We start from the raw sequence: 17,698 nt of genomic DNA, 5'->3' as shown, positions 1-17,698 counted from the left end.
TAAGATATACAGAATTTCATTGAGCATTTAATTAATTAATCACTGAACTGGCCATTCCCATATTTGCTAACTTAGTGCTTTTCCTATAGAACCCCTTTTCAGCGAGCAATATGCCTCCTTGTATTATAAAATCTTTCCTGATAATGTGTTAGAAGTTTCTTTGTAGATTAGTAAAAGTGCATTCCTGTTTTCATGTTCCTTTATTCAAAGCTAATAAGTGCTTCCTTAGTTTTCTAGTAAACTAGATGTAAAAATCATGTGTTGCACCTTTACAGTTTTTAAAATATTTTAGATATTCTTAAACTATGAACCTTCTTAACATCACTGTCTTGCCGGACCCCAGCACTGTCCCTAATGCTGGCCCTCTGCCTCACCTGTGTGGACATGCCCCTGTTGCTCTAACAATCTTCCTCTGGGTGTGAGGTTATGTAAACTCTGTGCTCGTGCTAATGAAGTTTGTACAACTTACCCACTGGCAAGAATACAAGGTTGAACCTTTCAACCACTAGAACAACATTTTTTAAGTTGACAGTTGCAGAATTGTGGAGTGTTTTTACATTGATCTTTTGCTAATGCAATTAGCAGTATGTTTTGCATGTATGACTTAATAAATCCTTGAATCATAAAAAAAAATGTACAGAATTTCAAAATGCATGGCGGGTTACTGGGCAAAGTGTTCTAAGTGAAAAGAAATAACAAAGCAAGGGCCAGGGGAAGGAAAGTATTGGAAAAGTTGAGGGAATGGCCAATGGACCAAATCAGAATGAGGTTTTCTTTTTATTTTTGTGCCAGATATCCTACTTCAGGCCTAAATAGTTATGCCTAGATTATAACATTATCTTTGGTCTTATTACATTTTCCATCATAAGAATCTTTTATTGGACTAGGATGCTGTCACTAAGGGAAAGTTGGTGCGGTGGGTGGTGCACAGACTATGAAACCAGTCTGATCCCATCCCAGCTCTTTCGCTTACTAGCTGTGTGACCTGAACAACCTGTCTTAGTGTCCTCACTGAAAATGGGAACAATGACGCTACTTTCCTCATCAGTTTAGTGTGGGGATTAGATGAGTTAATACAGGAGAAACTTTTAGAGCAGTGCCTTCTTTCTAGTCGTTCAGGTCAAAAACTTCGGAGCCCTCCTGAACTCTTCTCTCTTTCTCTCACTCAACATCAAAGGCTTCACCTTAAGGTATAACCAGAATCGGACCGCCTTTGGGCCCTCCTTATGTCATGCCTCGATTTCTGGAATAGCTTCCTATCTGATTCATTGCTTCTGCCCTCACCTCCTTCTAATGCACTGTCCACATCATATTCCAACATAAATTAAATCTTGTCACTCTTACTCAAAACCCTTTAATGTAGGGGTCCCCAAACTTTTTACACAGGGGGCCAGTTCACTGTCCCTCAGACTGTTGGAGGGCCGGACTATAAAAAAAAAACAACTATGAACAAATCCCCATGCACACTGCACATATCTTATTTTAAAGTAAAAAAACAAAATGGGAACAAATACAGTATTTAAAATAAAGAACAAGTAAATTTAAATCAACAAACTGACCAGTATTTCAATGGGAACTATGCTCCTCTCACTGACCACCAATGAAAGAGGTGCCCCTTCCGGAAGTGCGGCGGGGGCCGGATAAATGGCCTCAGGGTGCTGCATGCAGCCCTCAAGCCGTAGTTTGGGGACCCCTGCTCTAATGGCACCTGGCTTCACTCATAGAAAAAGCCAGAGTTTTTACTCACACGGCCCTCCATGTCTGTCCTCCACCTGCCATTGCGCCTCTGTCCTCATCTCCTATGACTCCCTCCTTAGCCCCTTCTGCCCCAGTCACACCGTCCCTCTTGTGTCCACTGGACCAGGCTAAACACATTCCGATCGTGGAGCCCCTGGTTTAGCTTTTGCCTCTGCCTGAGGGAATCTCTTCAAGGAACTGCTTGGTTAAACCCCTCACTCCCTTCAGTTTTTGCTCAGATGTCATTTTCTCAGCGAGGCCCTGTGTATTATTACAACCTGAAACTTGTTCTTTTTACCTTATTCTTTCTGCCACACAGTACTTATCACCTTGTAACATGCTATACAATTGATTTGGCTGTTATACTATTTATTGACTGTCTTCCAACTGGAAAGGAGGGTACCCTTGTCCTCAAGGGTAGACATTGAGGTTTGTTTTGTCTACTGCCAGTACGTAGAAGAACAATAGCTGGCATATTGCAGGAGTGCAGTGTCCCTCAGCTGGAATTTGTCAGGTGGCTTTCTCATGAGTTTTTAGGAGGAAGACAATAGAGGTAAAGTATTCTTATCAAGGATATCATATCAAGGATACATACTATTTTTTTTTTCTTTTTCTTTTTTTCTTTCATTTTTCTGAAGCTGGAAACAGGGAGAGACAGTCAGACAGACTCCCGCATGCGCCCGACCGGGATCCAAGGGGTACATACTATTAATATGACTTTTCACTGTTGATATTAACCTTGAATCCGTAATTACCTGGTTGAGGTAATCTTACTCTTTTTTTTTATTTTTTTATACTTTATTCTTAGGAAAGGAATACCTATGTACAGACACACTTAGTGATACCCCCTTGAGGGCAAAATATCTGCATATATTATTTAGAATTCTTCTGCATGAGTAAGTTGCCTATTCTCTTCTATTATTTATTATACCACATATATTATTTATATTAGTATAGACTCATGAATTGTCTTTTGGGTTATAATCCAAGCCTTATGTATTTCATTGCTCACATTCTTCTATCATTGGCCATTGGGAGGTCTTCCAGGTGGCTCCTATATCGTTTTGACATATCCCCACTTCCTTACTCTCTGTCACTACAAGGTGTTCCAGGCTCATCTTGCATATTTCCTGCCCCAGTCCTAGAATCAGCCAGTTCTCTAAAGGGCCCTAGTTCCTTTGGAGAACGGTATAGAAACCAAGAGCTGATACTAAGTGCTATTTCTACTGGAGTGTCAGTGCTGCTAGGCCCTCTCAGCTGACAGAGCAGGGAAGATGTGTGTATACTAACAACAGTGTATTTTAAAATATTTCTATATGTAACTATCTGTATTTATATGAAGATTAATGAGCTCAAATTGATATCTCCAAATGTAATAATCTGTTACCACAGAGATCATTCTAGCCTTTGCCTCTTGCTTGTTTATAATTCCAACACTGAGAAACCTGGCTCCCAACATCTGCCATCTGTTTACTTAATAGTTCAAGTCTAGTATGCATGTGTAGTGGTTTCAAAATTGTTAACCCAAATCAACTAGAGTTCCTGTTGTCTTTCATATATACACTCTACTTATTTCCAGAATTCCTTAGGTCAGCACCTTCCTCCCTCATTATCTTCAGTGAGGTTGTTTCATATATTTGTAATACAGTTAACTTCTTTGTTGCATTCTACCTTGCATCCTGGAACCCTCTAACTTTCCAAATGATTTTTAAAAAATTGCACCCTTTATGGTTGATTCTCTGTGTTGTAAAGCTCTTTCAGTTTAGACAAATGTGTGGTGTTATATACCCACTATTACAGCATCATATGGAACAGCTTCAATGCCCTAAAACTCCTCTGTGCTTCAACAGTTCAACCTGTTCCTTCCCTGAATTCCTGACACGCTCTGATCTGTCTGCCATCTCTGTAGGTTTGCCTTTTCCTAGCTGTCATAGAAAGGGAACCATATAATATGTAAACCTTTTAGATTAGATAGTTCCACTTATAAATATATGTTCAGGATTTCTCCATGTCTTTGTATGGCTTGATAGCTTATTTCTTTTTACTGTTCAATAATATTCCACTGTTCTTTATCCATTTGCCAAAGGAAGGACATCTTGTTTGCTTCCAGTTTGGGGGTGATTATGAATAAAGCTTCTCTAGACATTCACATGCTGTTTTTTGTGTGTGGATATAGGTTTTCAAATCAGGTGGGCAAATCATATAAGGGCACATTGCTGGATTGTACAGTCAAACATATTAAAAAAATAAAAACAAAAAAATCCAACCAAAAAGTCTTCCAAAATGGCTGTACCATTTTGCATTCCCACCAGCAATGAATAAGTTTCCGTTGCTCCACACCACAGTTTCACCACAATTTGATATGTTTAGAATTTTGAGTTGTGACATTCTAAGAGGTGTACCGTATTTTCTCATTATTTAGTTTGCATTTTCCTCATGACAGATGATGATTACTATAAATGAGTTTTTTTTTTTTTTTTTTTACTCCTCACCTAGGATGCCTTTATTTTCTGATCTTTGGATTTCCATATATTCTCCAGTCTTTGTTCACTGTTTTCTTCACCATGAAATCTTTACAGATCTTACTATTTATTCCCTAATGACACTTCCTCTTTTGGATTTCTATTGCATTAGAGTTACACCATACTCATATGATGACTCAAATTCAACTATAAATTCACAATCTTTTCCTGTGTTTACAAAATTCAAAAAGCCCTGGAATCCAAAGCTTGTAAGTTTGCAGCACTTATTTGGTAGCCCAACCAGCACTGAGAAGCTGTTTATCTTTTCATTCATCTGCATAGGGTGAATGTTCATATACAGTATTTTAATGTAGAAATAGGAATGTGTTTGATTATGGGGTGCTGCCCAAACCTCTTCTATGATACTAAAATGGTATATTTATATATGTACAATATATTTTCTTCAGAAATATTGTGGGTTACATTTATTAATTCTCAGGGAAGTGGATGTATTTCTAAGAATTGGTAAGGAATGGATCTGAAGAAGCTGAGAGATACCTTTGTGTTCCTGAGAGCAGGGGACCTTCCCTTCTCTGATAGTATCTTTGGAAATACTATCTGGTCAGGTGGGTCCAGAGAGAGCCTATAGAGATTTCTGGGTCTTGAGGCTGGTCCTAATGTAGAAAGGAGCTGTTGAGGGAGGAGAGAAGGAAGGGCAAAGGATATCACAAAGGCCATCTCTAATGTCAGATGACAAAAGGCATACTCTAACTGTCCACCTTCCCATACTTTGAGATAACTGTGGAAAAACTTAGGGTACATTTTTATCTGTGAAAAAGAAATAATACCAAACCAGTAAGAATAAATGTGAAGTTTAGAAATTAAGTTGGACTATTACAGAATAGAAGTTCTATTTTTTTAGAGTCATGAGTTTGTAGACTAAGAATTCTACCTGACATATAGAGATACAATTATATCCTCACTGAGACGTTGTTGCTCTCTCCATTTTATTGAAATAAACTGCTCAGGCTCTCACATCTTGGAGATATTTGAATCAGCATTCAACCCTCAGACTACCACAGAGCTCAGTGTAGTATCATTCTGGTTTCTGTTTCTTGATGCCCTGTGGTGTCATGTAGAATGAAGACTTACATTATTGTACTTTATCCATATATTTTCCCCACTTGTATACTGTATAAGTTTCCAGCTTTCTTCCTTGTACCCTTTTGTAGAGTGAATCATGATAAATGCTTTCCACAATTCCCCTACTCATTCTAGGAGCAAGATAAATGTTTTCCACAATTCCCTTATCCATTGTAAGAGAAAGCACAGTTGCCAAGAGCGAAACTTTAAGACTGTGATATTAAGAATATGAATTAGTTTCATATCTACAGGTAAAGTAGCCTAGCATGCAATTCCTCATATAAAACACATTCCCTTTGTCATTATTTACTTCTTCCACAGGGGAGCACTTTTGCAGAAAAATGTAATATATTTTATCCTAGTCCAATCAAAGACTTACCTTAAAGGAATAGCATCTTAATTTCTTGTCCCTTGGCCCTGACTACAGGAGGGAAGGGAGCATTTGTTGCTGATGGATGGTGGTGGTGGTGGTGGTGATGGTGGTGGTGGTGGTGATGATGGTGATGGTGGTGATGGTACCAGTATGATGTGTGATTGTTTTTCATATCTAGTGGACTCTTTTCCTACTTAAATAACTGCTCATTTCTTCCTGCTGGGCTACTACAGACTATCATGGACTGATTATTATTCAGAGTCTTCTTGGTCTTCCATCCAAGAGTGGGACACATAAATATCCCAACTAAATATAACTACTACTTTTAGAATCTTCTATCATCTGTGATTCACAATCACATTGCCATTTTTATACAGAAGTCTTTGTTGTCATTTCTTAATAGGCTCTAACACTTCAGGGCTATGGATCTGTAATAATTAACTTTATCTTTGCCTAATTCATTGTTGTATGCTTACATATATTTTCTTCTTTATTTTAGCTTTATTAAGGTATAACTGACAAATAGACATTGTATATATTTCAGGTACACAACTTAATATTTTAGAAACATTGTGAAATTACCACCACAATCAATCTAATTAACATATCCACACAATAACTATAGTTATCATGCTGTCCATTAGATTTCCAGAATTTATTCATCTTTTATAACTAAAACTTTGTACCCTTTGACCAGTATCTCCAAATTTTCCTTCCTCTCCCCCACTCTGGCCTCTGGCAACCTACATTCTACTCTGCTTCTATTAGTTTGACATTTTAGATTCCACATACAAGTAAGCTTATGAAGTATTTGTCTTGCTGTGTCTGGCTTATTTTTTTTTTTTAAATGAATTTTTATTAATGGTAATGGGATGACATTAATAAATCAGGGTACATATATTCAAAGAAAACATGTCTAGGTTATTTTGTCATTAGATTATGTTGCATACCCCTCGCCCAAAGTCAGATTGTCCTTCGCCATTCTCTATCTAGTTCTCTGTGCCCCTCCCCCTCCCCCTAACTCTTCCCCTGTCCTCCCTCCCCCCACCCCTGGTAACCACCACACTCTTGTCCATGTCTCTTAGTCTCATTTTTATGTTCCACCAATGTATGGAATCATGTAGTTCTTGTTTTTTTCTGATTTACTTATTTCACTCCTTATAATGTTATCAAGATCCCACCATTTTGCTGTAAATGATCTGATGTCATCATTTCTTATGGCTGAGTAGTATTCCATAGTGTATATGTGCCACATCTTCTTTATCCAGTCTTCTATTGAAGGGCTTTTTGGTTGTTTCCATGTCTTGGCCACTGTGAACAGTGCTGCAATGAACATGGGGCTACATGTGTCTTCACGTATCAATGTTTCTGAGGTTTTGGGGTATACACCCAGTAGAGGGATTGCTGGGTCATAAGGTAGTTCTATTTGCAGTTTTTTGAGGAACAACCATACTTTCCTCCATAATGGTTGTACTACTTTACAGTCCCACCAACAGTGAATGAGGGTTCCTTTTTCTCCACAGCCTCTCCAACATTTGCTATTACCCGTCTTGTTGATAATAGCTAATCTAACAGGGGTGAGGTGGTATCTCATTGTAGTTTTGATTTGCATTTCCCTAATAACTAATGAAGCTGAGCAGCTTTTCATATATCTGTTGGCCATTTGTATCTCTTCCTGGGAGAAGTGTCTGTTCATGTCCTCTTCCCATTTTTTTATTGGATTGTTTGTTTGTTTGTTGTTGAGTTTTATGAGTTCTTTGTAAATTTTGGATATTAGGCCCTTATCTGAGCTGTTGTTTGAAAATATCATTTCCCATTTAGTTGGCTGTCTGTTTATTTTGATATCAGTTTCTCTTGCTGAGCAAAAACTTTTTATTCTGATGTAGTCCCATTCATTTATCTTTGCCTTCACTTCTCTTGCCATTGGAGTCAAGTTCATAAAATGTTCTTTAAAACCCAGGTCCATGAGTTTAGTACCTATGTCTTCTTCTATGTACTTTATTGTTTCAGGTCTTATATTTAGGTCTTTGTTCCATTTTGAATTAATTTTAGTACACGGGGACAGGCTGTAGTCGAGTTTCATTCTTTTGCATGTGGCTTTCCAGTTTTCCCAACACCATTTGTTGAAGAGGCTTTCTTTTCTCCATTGTGTGTTGTTGGCCCCTTTATCAAAGATTATTTGACCATATATATGTGGTTTTATTTCTGGGCTTTCTATTCTGTTCCATTGGTCTGAGTGTCTATTTTTCTGCCAATACCATGCTGTTTTGATTGTCGTGGCCCTATAATATAGTTTGAAGTCAGGTATTGTAATGCCCCCAGCTTCATTCTTTTTCCTTAGGATTGTTTTGGCTATTCGGGGTTTTTTATAGTTCCATATAAATCTGATGATTTTTTGTTCCATTTCTTTAAAAAATCTCATAGGGATTTTGATGGGAATTGCATTAAATTTGTATATTGCTTTGGGTAATATGGCCATTTTGATTATATTTATTCTTCCTATCCAAGAACAAGGAATATTTTTCCATCTCATTGTATCTTTTTCGATTTCCCTTAACAATGCTTTGTAATTTTCATTATATAGGTCCTTTACATTCTTTGTTATGTTTATTCCTAGGTATTTTTTTTTTTTGTTGCAATCGTGAAGGGGATTATTTTTTTGAGTTCGTTTTCTAATATTTCATTGTTGGCATAGAGAAAGGCTATGGACTTCTGTATGTTAATTTTGTATCCTGCGACCTTACTGTATTGGTTTATTGTTTCTAATAATCTTTTTGTGGAGTCCTTCGGGTTTTCGATGTATAGGATCATATCATCAGCAAAAAGTGATACCTTTACTTCTTCTTTTCCGATATGGATGCCTTTTATTTCTTTGTCTTGTCTGATTGCTCTGGCCAGAACTTCTAGCACCACGTTAAATAAGAGTGGAGAGAGTGGACAACCCTGTCTTGTTCCTGATTTAAGGTAGAAAGTCCTCAGTTTTATGCCTTTTAATATGATGTTAGCTGATAGTTTATCATATATGGCCTTTATCATGTTGAGATATTTTCCTTCTATACCCATTTTGTTGAGAGTCTTAAACATAAAATTGTGTTGTATTTTATCAAAAGCCTTTTCTGCATCTATTGATAAGATCATGTGGTTTTTGTTCTTTGTTTTGTTGATATGGTGTATTACGTTAACCGTTTTGCGTATGTTGAACCATCCTTGAGATTCTGGGATGAATCCCACTTGATCATGATGTATTATTTTTTTAATATGTTGTTGTATTCGGTTTGCCAGTATTTTGTTTAGAATTTTAGCATCTGTATTCATTAGAGATATTGGTCTGTAGTTTTCTTTCTTTGTGCCATCCTTGCCAGGGTTTGGTATGAGGGTTATGTTGGCCTCATAAAATATGTTTGGAAGTATTGCTTCTTCTTCAATTTTTTGGAAGACTTTGAGTAGAATAGGAACCAAGTCTTCTTTGAATGTTTGATAGAATTCACTAGTATAACCGTCTGGGCCTGGACTTTTATTTTTGGGGAGGTTTTTAATAGTTTTTTCTATTTCCTCCCTGCTGATTGGTCTGTTTAGGCTTTCTGCTTCTTCATGACTCAGTCTAGGAAGGTTGTATTGTTCTAGGAATTTATCCATTTCTTCTAGATTGTTGTATTTGGTGGCATATAATTTTTCATAGTATTCTACAATAATTCTTTGTATATCTATGATGTCTGTGGTGATCTCTCCTCTTTCATTTTGGATTTTATTTATTTGATTCCTGTGCCTTTTTTCCTTGGTGAGTCTTGCCAAGGGTTTGTCAATTTTGTTGATCTTTTCAAAGAACCAGCTCCTTGTTTTATTGATTTTTTCTATAGTTTTTCTGTTCTCTATTTCATTTATTTCTGCTCTGATTTTTATTATCTCCTTTCTTCGGCTGGTTTTGGGTTGTCTTTGTTCTTCTTTTTCTAGTTCCTTAAGGTGTGAAGTTAAGTGGTTTACTTGGATTCTCTCTTGTTTGTTCATATAGGCCTGAAGTGATATGAACTTTCCTTTATTACTGCTTTTGCTGCATCCCAGAGATTCTGATATGTCGTATTTTCATTTTCATTTGTCTGTATATATCTTTTGATCTCTGCGCTTATTTCTTCTTTGACCCATTCATTTTTTAGAAGTATGTTGTTTAGTTTCCACATTTTTGTGGGTTTTCCCCCCTCTTTTTTGCAGTTGAATTCTAGTTTCAAGGCTTTATGATCAGAAAATATGCTTGGTACAATTTCAATTTTTCTAAATTTGCTGATATTGTCTTTGTGGCCCAACATATGATCAATTCTTGAGAATGTTCCATGTACACTAGAGAAAAATGTATACTCTGTCGCTTTGGGATGAAGTGTCCTGTAGATGTCTATCATATCCAGGTGTTCTAGTATTTCGTTTAAGGCCACTATCTCTTTATTGATTCTCTGTTTGGATGACCAATCTAGAGCCGTCAGCGGAGTATTGAGGTCTCCAAGTATGATTGTATTTTTGTTAGTTTTTGTTTTAAGGTCAATAAGTAGCTGTCTTATATATTTTGGTGCTCCTTGGTTTGGTGCATATATATTAAGGATTGTTATGTCTTCTTGATTCAGTGTCCCCTTAATCATTATGAAATGACCATTTTTGTCTCTGAGTACTTTTTCTGTCTTGTAGTCAGCATTATCAGATATGAGTATTGCTACACCTGCTTTTTTTTGGGTGTTGTTTGCTTGAAGTATTGTTTTCCAGCCTTTCACTTTGAATTTGTTTTTATCCTTGTTGCTTAGATGTGTTTCTTGTAGGCAGCATATAGTTGGATTTTCTTTTTTAATCCATTCTGCTACTCTGTGTCTTTTTATTGGTAAGTTTAATCCATTTACATTTAGTGTAATTATTGACACTTGTGGGTTCCCTACTGCCATTTTATAAATTGCTTTCTGTTAGTTTTGTATCTAGTTTGATTCTTCTCTTTTGTTTTTCTTTCATTTGTTTTTGTTTGTTTGTGTTCCATACTTCTTTCCTCTGTTGCTACCTTTTTTAAGTCAAGTGTTTTTGTGGTGGTTTTTTCTAGGGTGGTTACCATTAAGTAATGAAAAGGGTACCTACCATATTCATTGTAGTACTCTATCTTATAAGTATTTCTGCACTTCATCGTCCTTTGCTACTGTTAATCTCCATCCTCTCCCCCCTTTTTTTCCTTTGTTGTCATAGTTTAAGTTTGGTTTTATTGTGTTCTTGCTGGAGCTGTTACTTGTGGTGTTGTTTTCTTTTGTTCTTTGAATCTGGTTGGAAAACCCCCTTTAGTATTTCCTGGAGTGGGGGCTTTCTGTTGATAAATTCTCTCATCTTTTCTGAATTTGTGAATGTTTTTATATCTCCTTCATACTTGAAGGATAGCTTTGATGGGTATAGTATTCATGGCTGAAAGTTCCTCTCTTTCAGGGCTTTAAATATTGGGGTCCACTCTCTTCTAGCTTGTAGAGTTTCTGCTGAGAAATCTGATGATAATCTAATAGGCCTTCCTTTAATGTTGTACTCTTCTTTTCCCTGGCTGCCTTGAGAATTTTTTCTTTGTCATTGGTTTGTGTCATCTTTATTATGATGTGCCTTGGAGTGGGTTTGTTGGGGTTAAGAAAACTCGGTGTTCTGTTTGCTTCTTGAATTTGAGGCTTTAGTTCTTTCCACAGGCTTGGGAAGTTCTCGTCTATTATTTGTTTGAGTATATTCTCCATTCCATTTTCTTTCTCTTCTCCCTCTGATATACCTATTATTCTTATGTTATTCTTTCTGATGGAGTCAGACAATTCCTGTAGGGCTTTCTCGTTTTTTATTATTTTTGAGTCTCTTTCTTCTTCTCTCTGTTGTGCCTCAAGTTGTTTGTCTTCTATTTCACTAATCCTATCTTCAATCTGGGCTGTTCTGCTAGCTAAGCTTGTTACCTCGTTTTTCAGCTCGTGAATTGAGTTTTTCATTTCTGTTTGATTTGTTTTTATAGTTTCAATTTCCTTGGTAATATATTCTTTGTGTTCATTGAGTTGTTTTCTGATCTCCCTATATTGCCTTTCTGTGTTTTCTTGTATATCTCTGAGTATTTTTAAGATTTCTATTTTAAATTCTCTGTCATTTAGCTCCAAGGCTTCCAATATGTTAAGTCTTTTCTCCATAGATTTTTCCACATCTATTTGTGTTACCTCTCTTTCTTTTGTATCCATAATATTCAATTTCCTCTTCCTTATTGGCATCTGAGGGTGGTCTTGTTGATAGCACTAATTAGAATTAATAAAGAGTAAAAAGTAAAAAAAAAAAAAAAAAGGAAGAAAATCTTAGACAAGCATAAGATGATTTGCTTGTGAGTGATGGTCAACTAAGAGATATAATGTGAGGGATAAGAGGGAACCAGAAAAAAGGACAAAAAAAAAAAAGAATAATAAAGAAGAAAAAAATAAAAATGATAAGTGAAAATTTGTTGTATTAAGTGGAGCGAAGACTAAATACAATGGAGACCTTGGGTTGGGAGGACCCAAAATGCCACAAAAATAAACAAACAAGAAAAAAACAAAAACAAAAGCGAAAAAGAAAAATAAAGCCAAAAAAAGCCTTGAGTCCCAAATTAACTAATTTGTTCGTGATTGAGGATTAAATGGGATGAAAGTAAAACGAGAAAAGAAAAAACGAATAGAAAGGAAAAAATAAGAAAAAGAGAAAAACGAAGGAAGAAATAAAAAAGGAAGAGAAAAATACAAGATAAAGCAAAACAAAATAAAACAAAAGAGGAGAGAGTGAGAGTTAAGTGTTTTGGAGTATAACCTTAAAGGAGGGTGAGGATGAAGAAGAGAAATAAAATGTAACACTTATGGGTAGTGTAGTTCAAGAAAAGGGAAGCATAAGATGGGCAGAGAATAGAAGGACCGAGGTGGAGGAAATAAAGGCAATAAGAGAGAAGAAACAAACAACAACAACAACAAAAAAAATTAGTGGAACAAGTTGTAAAGTCTGTGGATTTTTCTTGATTTTGAGATGTTAACTTCTTCCTTTTTCTTTTCTCTCCCTCTTCCTGGTCGGTGACTCTACCCCAGGCTCTGCCCCTGTGTCACACTTAGGTAGGGATTTGCAGTTGATGGGATTCTATGGCAATGTCATATAATTGGCTTTAGTCTTGCTGGTAGTCAAGGCTTGTTGGCGTTTGCAGGGTCCAACGATGAGAGAGTTTGCTTTCCTGGATTCTCTCTCCTTGTCCCCCCTTCCTGAATTAGCAGCCTGGTGATCCAGCTATAAGGCTGCAACTGCTTCTGCCTGGGGAGTAAGAAGCTCAAAGAGCTGGGAAATCCCCACTCTATCCCCACTCAGTGCAAGGCTTTGGGAAAGGCTCTGGCAGTCAGGGCCTCCAGTGTAATCAGGCGGGGGTGGGAGTCAATTGTTGTCAAGGTGACTGTTCAGCGCCTAGCATTCAGTTGGACCTCTCATCCCAGGCTTTCCACACTTTGTAGCCTGTTTCGGCTGGGAAGAAGAGGCACTAGTCTCTGCTTGCGACTAGTGTAGTATAGATCTTATTATCTGCCATGTCCTTCTTGTTAGCGTTTATCCCTGAATATGGAGGCTCTATCAATCAGAAGTTGCCCCCGCCCCTTTAGCGAGAGGCACTAAAAAATATCACGCCTCTTGTCTTGGGTCGCTGAACTGAGAGAGATCTTATCAATTAGAACCGAGGGTGCGCAGATTTCACGGGTTAAGCTAATTTCAGTGATTGGGTCGTAGCTGTGCTCCCGAAGGTATTTCAGGCTGCCTGCGCGCGCCCCTCCCCCAACGCTTGATTGTTAGCTTGAATGGCTGGGTGAGGTGCCCCGCCCACGGAGAGAATCTCCCAAGTAGGGAATACCGCCCTGGGGCCTCTCCCGCTCCCCCCGCTGGTGGCGGCTGGGGCGCACAGGGCGCAGGATGATGGGGCACCCTGGGTGTGCGGGCCAGCAGGGGGCTCTGGGCGCGTGGAATGCCCAGGGTACACGCGCGAATGGGGTGCTCCGGGCACCGGTGGCTGGCGACTCTCACTCGCAGTGCGCTGGCCGCTGGGAACGTTAGAGGTGCTCGCTCTGCAACCGGACCGGGCACGCCAGCGGCTGCTCGCTGCTCCGGAGTGTGGGCAGTGTTCGCTCTGCAACCGAACCGGCGCGCGCCTGCAGCTGCTCGCGGCTGCTGCTCTCGGCTGCTATTCGCGGCTGCTTGCGGCTGCTGCTCGAGGCTGCTGTTCACGGCTGCTGCTCGTGGCTGCTGTTTGCGGCTGCTGCTCGTGGCTGCTGTTCGCGGCTGCTCGCGGCTCCCGAGTGTGGGCTGACTCACCACAGGCGCACTTCCTCGCGGCTTGAATGAACGTCCCTGCGGTAGCTTCCTCCACACCCTCGTCTCTCAGATTCAAATGATAACAGTCCTTTCGCTTTCAGTTTGTGTGGAACTCCGGAATGCTCCGAGGATAAATTTTCCTGTTTCTAGTTGATAAATTTGTTGTGATTTTGGGGAGATCTGTCGGACACGCTGCTCACGGCGCCATTTCCGTGACGTCACTCCTGGCTTATTTTTACTTACAATAATATCTACCAGGTTTATCCATGTTGTCACCAATGCCAGAATTTCCTTATTTTTTAAGGCTGAATAATATTTAATTTATATGCACACACCACATTTTCTGTATCCATTTATCTGATGATGGACACTTAGGTTGTTTTGATTTCTTGGTTGTTGTGAATAATGCTGCAATGAACATGGGAGTGCAGACATCTCTCTGAGATACTGATTTCATTTCTTTTGGGTATATACCAGAAGTAGGACTGCTGGGTCATATAGCAGTTCTATTTTTTATTTTTTGAGGACTCTCCATACTGTTTTCCATAGTGGCTGTACCAATTTACACTACCACCAACAGTGCACAAGGGGTCCCTTTCCCCCACATCCTTGCCAACACTTATCTTTTGTCTTGTTGGTAATAGCTATCCTAGCAGGTGAGAGGTTGTATCTCTTGTGGTTTTGGCTTGTGTAATTTTTATTTTCTTACTTTATAATGAGAAAGTAAAAGAAAAGAGATAATTTTTGTTAGTAAATATAGTATTTTACCTTTTTGAGAATTTCTACTTCCAGAAGCATCAAAGACTTTTAAATTGCTAGAAATAATTTGTACTGCAAAGCATTTTGTTCTTTAAACCATTAACATATTTGACCTAGCTTATATTATCAGGTTTTATTTTTAAAAACTAAATTTTGGAAGGAAGCTGACTCCCTTTAACATCATATACTAATAGTCTAGCTAATGTGTTCTTCCCTCTTTGGCAGGGTAAAATAAACAATATCCATTTTTCTTTTATACAAAAAGAAAAAGAAACTTTAGATATTGTTATTAAATAAACAATATACCATATTTTTTGCTCCATAAGACGCATCTGACCATAAGACACACCTAGGGTTTTTTATTTTTTTAATTTTTAATTTTTTTTTTTTTGTATTTTTCTGAAGTTGGAAATGGGAAGGCAGTCAGACAGACTTCCGCATGCGCCCAACCGGGATCCACCCGGCACGCCCACCAGGGAGCAATGCTCTGCCCATCTGGGGCATTGCTCTGTTGCAACCAGAACTATTCTAGTGCCTGAGGCAGAGGCCACAGAGCCATCCTCAGCACCTGGGCCAACGTTGCTGCAATGGAGCCTTGGCTGCGGGAGGGGAAGAGAGAGACAGAGAGGAAGGAGAGGGGGAGGGGTGGAGAAGCAGATGGGCACTTCTCCTGTGTGCCCTGGCCAGGAATCGAACCCGGGACTCCTGCACACCAGGCCAATGCTCTACCACTGAACCAACTGGCCAGGGCCACACCTAGGGTTTTAAGGAGGAAAATAAGAAAAAATATTCTGAATCAAATGGTTTGTTAAAATATTTAATAAAATACCATATTTTTCGCTCCATAAGATGCACGGGTATTTTCCCCTCCACTATGGAGCGAAAAATATGGTAGATACATTTAAGTACTTCTAGTTACTTGGATCTGAATTGTTAATAGAAAGTCATGTCTCTAACTCACAGGGATTGTAAAATGAAGAATAAAAGCTACTAGTCTAAAACATATCAGTAACATCAGATTGCAGAATATTCTTTGATACAATAATTTTTTCAAATGTATCTTTGTAAGGGATATGCTTTTATGGTTGTACATACCCAGTTGGCTAACATATATAAGATAAAGTGTTTTATAATCAAAGAAAACTGGGCTAATATTGAAAAAGACATGAACTGTACAGATAACTTTTTACCCTGACACATAAAGTAAGAAAATGGGGCAAAGCATTTCCAGGGCTTAGAAATAAACAGATGGCAGAATTCCACAATATTGTAAGAGCTATGTTTCAATTCTTTCCCTCTAATTAGCTAGTGATTGAATAGAATATTGATCCTTCACAGTTTCTTCTTTCCTTGTTTTTTTTTTTTAAATTTATTTATTCATTTTAGAGAGGAGAGAGAGAGAGAGAGAGAAGGAGCAGGAAGCATCAACTCCTATATGTGCTTTGACCAGGCAAGCCCGAGGTTTTGAACTGGCGACCTCAGCATTCCAGGTCGATGCTTTACCCACTGTGCCACCATAGGCCAGGCTTTCCTTGTTTTTATAATTAAAAAAACAAAAAACAAAAATGTTGTTAGGATAAGGCAGAAATGTGTGGTTTATTTGTTCTGAGGTACTAAAGGAAAGAAGGGTCTGTGCATCTGCCTAATTAGGGAAGCCTTCAAGGAGAGGAGCAATAAGACAGGCTGATAAGATGTCCAATGTCCTCCTTGCTGACCAGGTGGTGTTCAGTGGATGGAGTGTTGGCCTGGGATGCTGGGGACGCAAGTTCAAAAGGTTACTGGTTTGAGTGTGGGATCATAAACACCCCCATGGTTGCTAGCTTGAGCCCAAAGGTCACAAGCCCAAGTTTGATGGCCTGAGCCCAAGGTTGCTGGCTCAAACAAAGGGTCATTGGCTCAGCTGGAGTACACCCCCCCCCCCGCCCGCCCTGTCAAGGCACGAATGAAGAAAGCAATCAATGAACAACTAAAGGGCTGCAACGACTAGTTGATGCTTCTCATCCCTCTCTCTCTCTCTCAAAAAAAAGTCATCCTTTTTTTTTACACAATGTTTACAATTTAAAACTCCCAATGCTTAATTGATTGTAACATTGTATGCACTGTGGAAATTAAACAATTTCATTCTAATTTATGTATAGAGTTAGGAAGAAGAAATTTCATTGTTCCCATTTTTCTTCTAATTTTTTTCTTAAATTAAATTATTTTTCCCTTAAACTACATTATCTCTTAAAAGAAAACACAGGCTAGAAATAAAAAATGTGGAAAACACCAAAAGCATAAGTAGAAAATGAAAAATCTATCATATTTTTTCTATCCAAAGAGATTTATACTCTTACTATTTTTTTTATAAGTTTCAGGTAACTTGCAAAATAATACTGTATAACAACCAGCTTCAAAATCTCAGTAGTTTACAATGACAGTTTTCGCACTCATGAGTCAATGGGTTGGATGGACTGATTTTGTCTGGAGTCAGGGTTGTTGCCATATCTTAATTGTTGTAAATAATACTTAAGTGACCATAGTAGTACATAGATCTTTATGAATTAATGTTTTTATAATCTCCAGGAAAATACCCAGAAAAGGAATTGCTGGATCATATCCTAGTTCTATTCTTACGTTTTTAAGGAACCTCCATACTGTGTTCCATAGTGGTTGCACTGATTTATAATCTCACCAGCAGTGTATGAGGGCTCCCTTCTCTCCACAGCCTTGCCATCATTTGCTATTTTTTATCTTTGGGAATAGCAATTCTAATAGGGGTGAAGTGATAACACATTGTGGTTTTGATTTGCATTTTCCTAATAATTAGTGATGTTGAACATCTTTTCATGTCTGTGGGCCATTTGTATGTCCTCCTTGGAAAAATGTTTATTCAGAGCCTTTGCCCATTTTT

This window comes from Saccopteryx leptura, chromosome 1, assembly GCF_036850995.1.
Source record: "Saccopteryx leptura isolate mSacLep1 chromosome 1, mSacLep1_pri_phased_curated, whole genome shotgun sequence".
NCBI lineage: Eukaryota > Metazoa > Chordata > Mammalia > Chiroptera > Emballonuridae > Saccopteryx > Saccopteryx leptura.
This window is presented reverse-complemented; position numbering follows the sequence as displayed.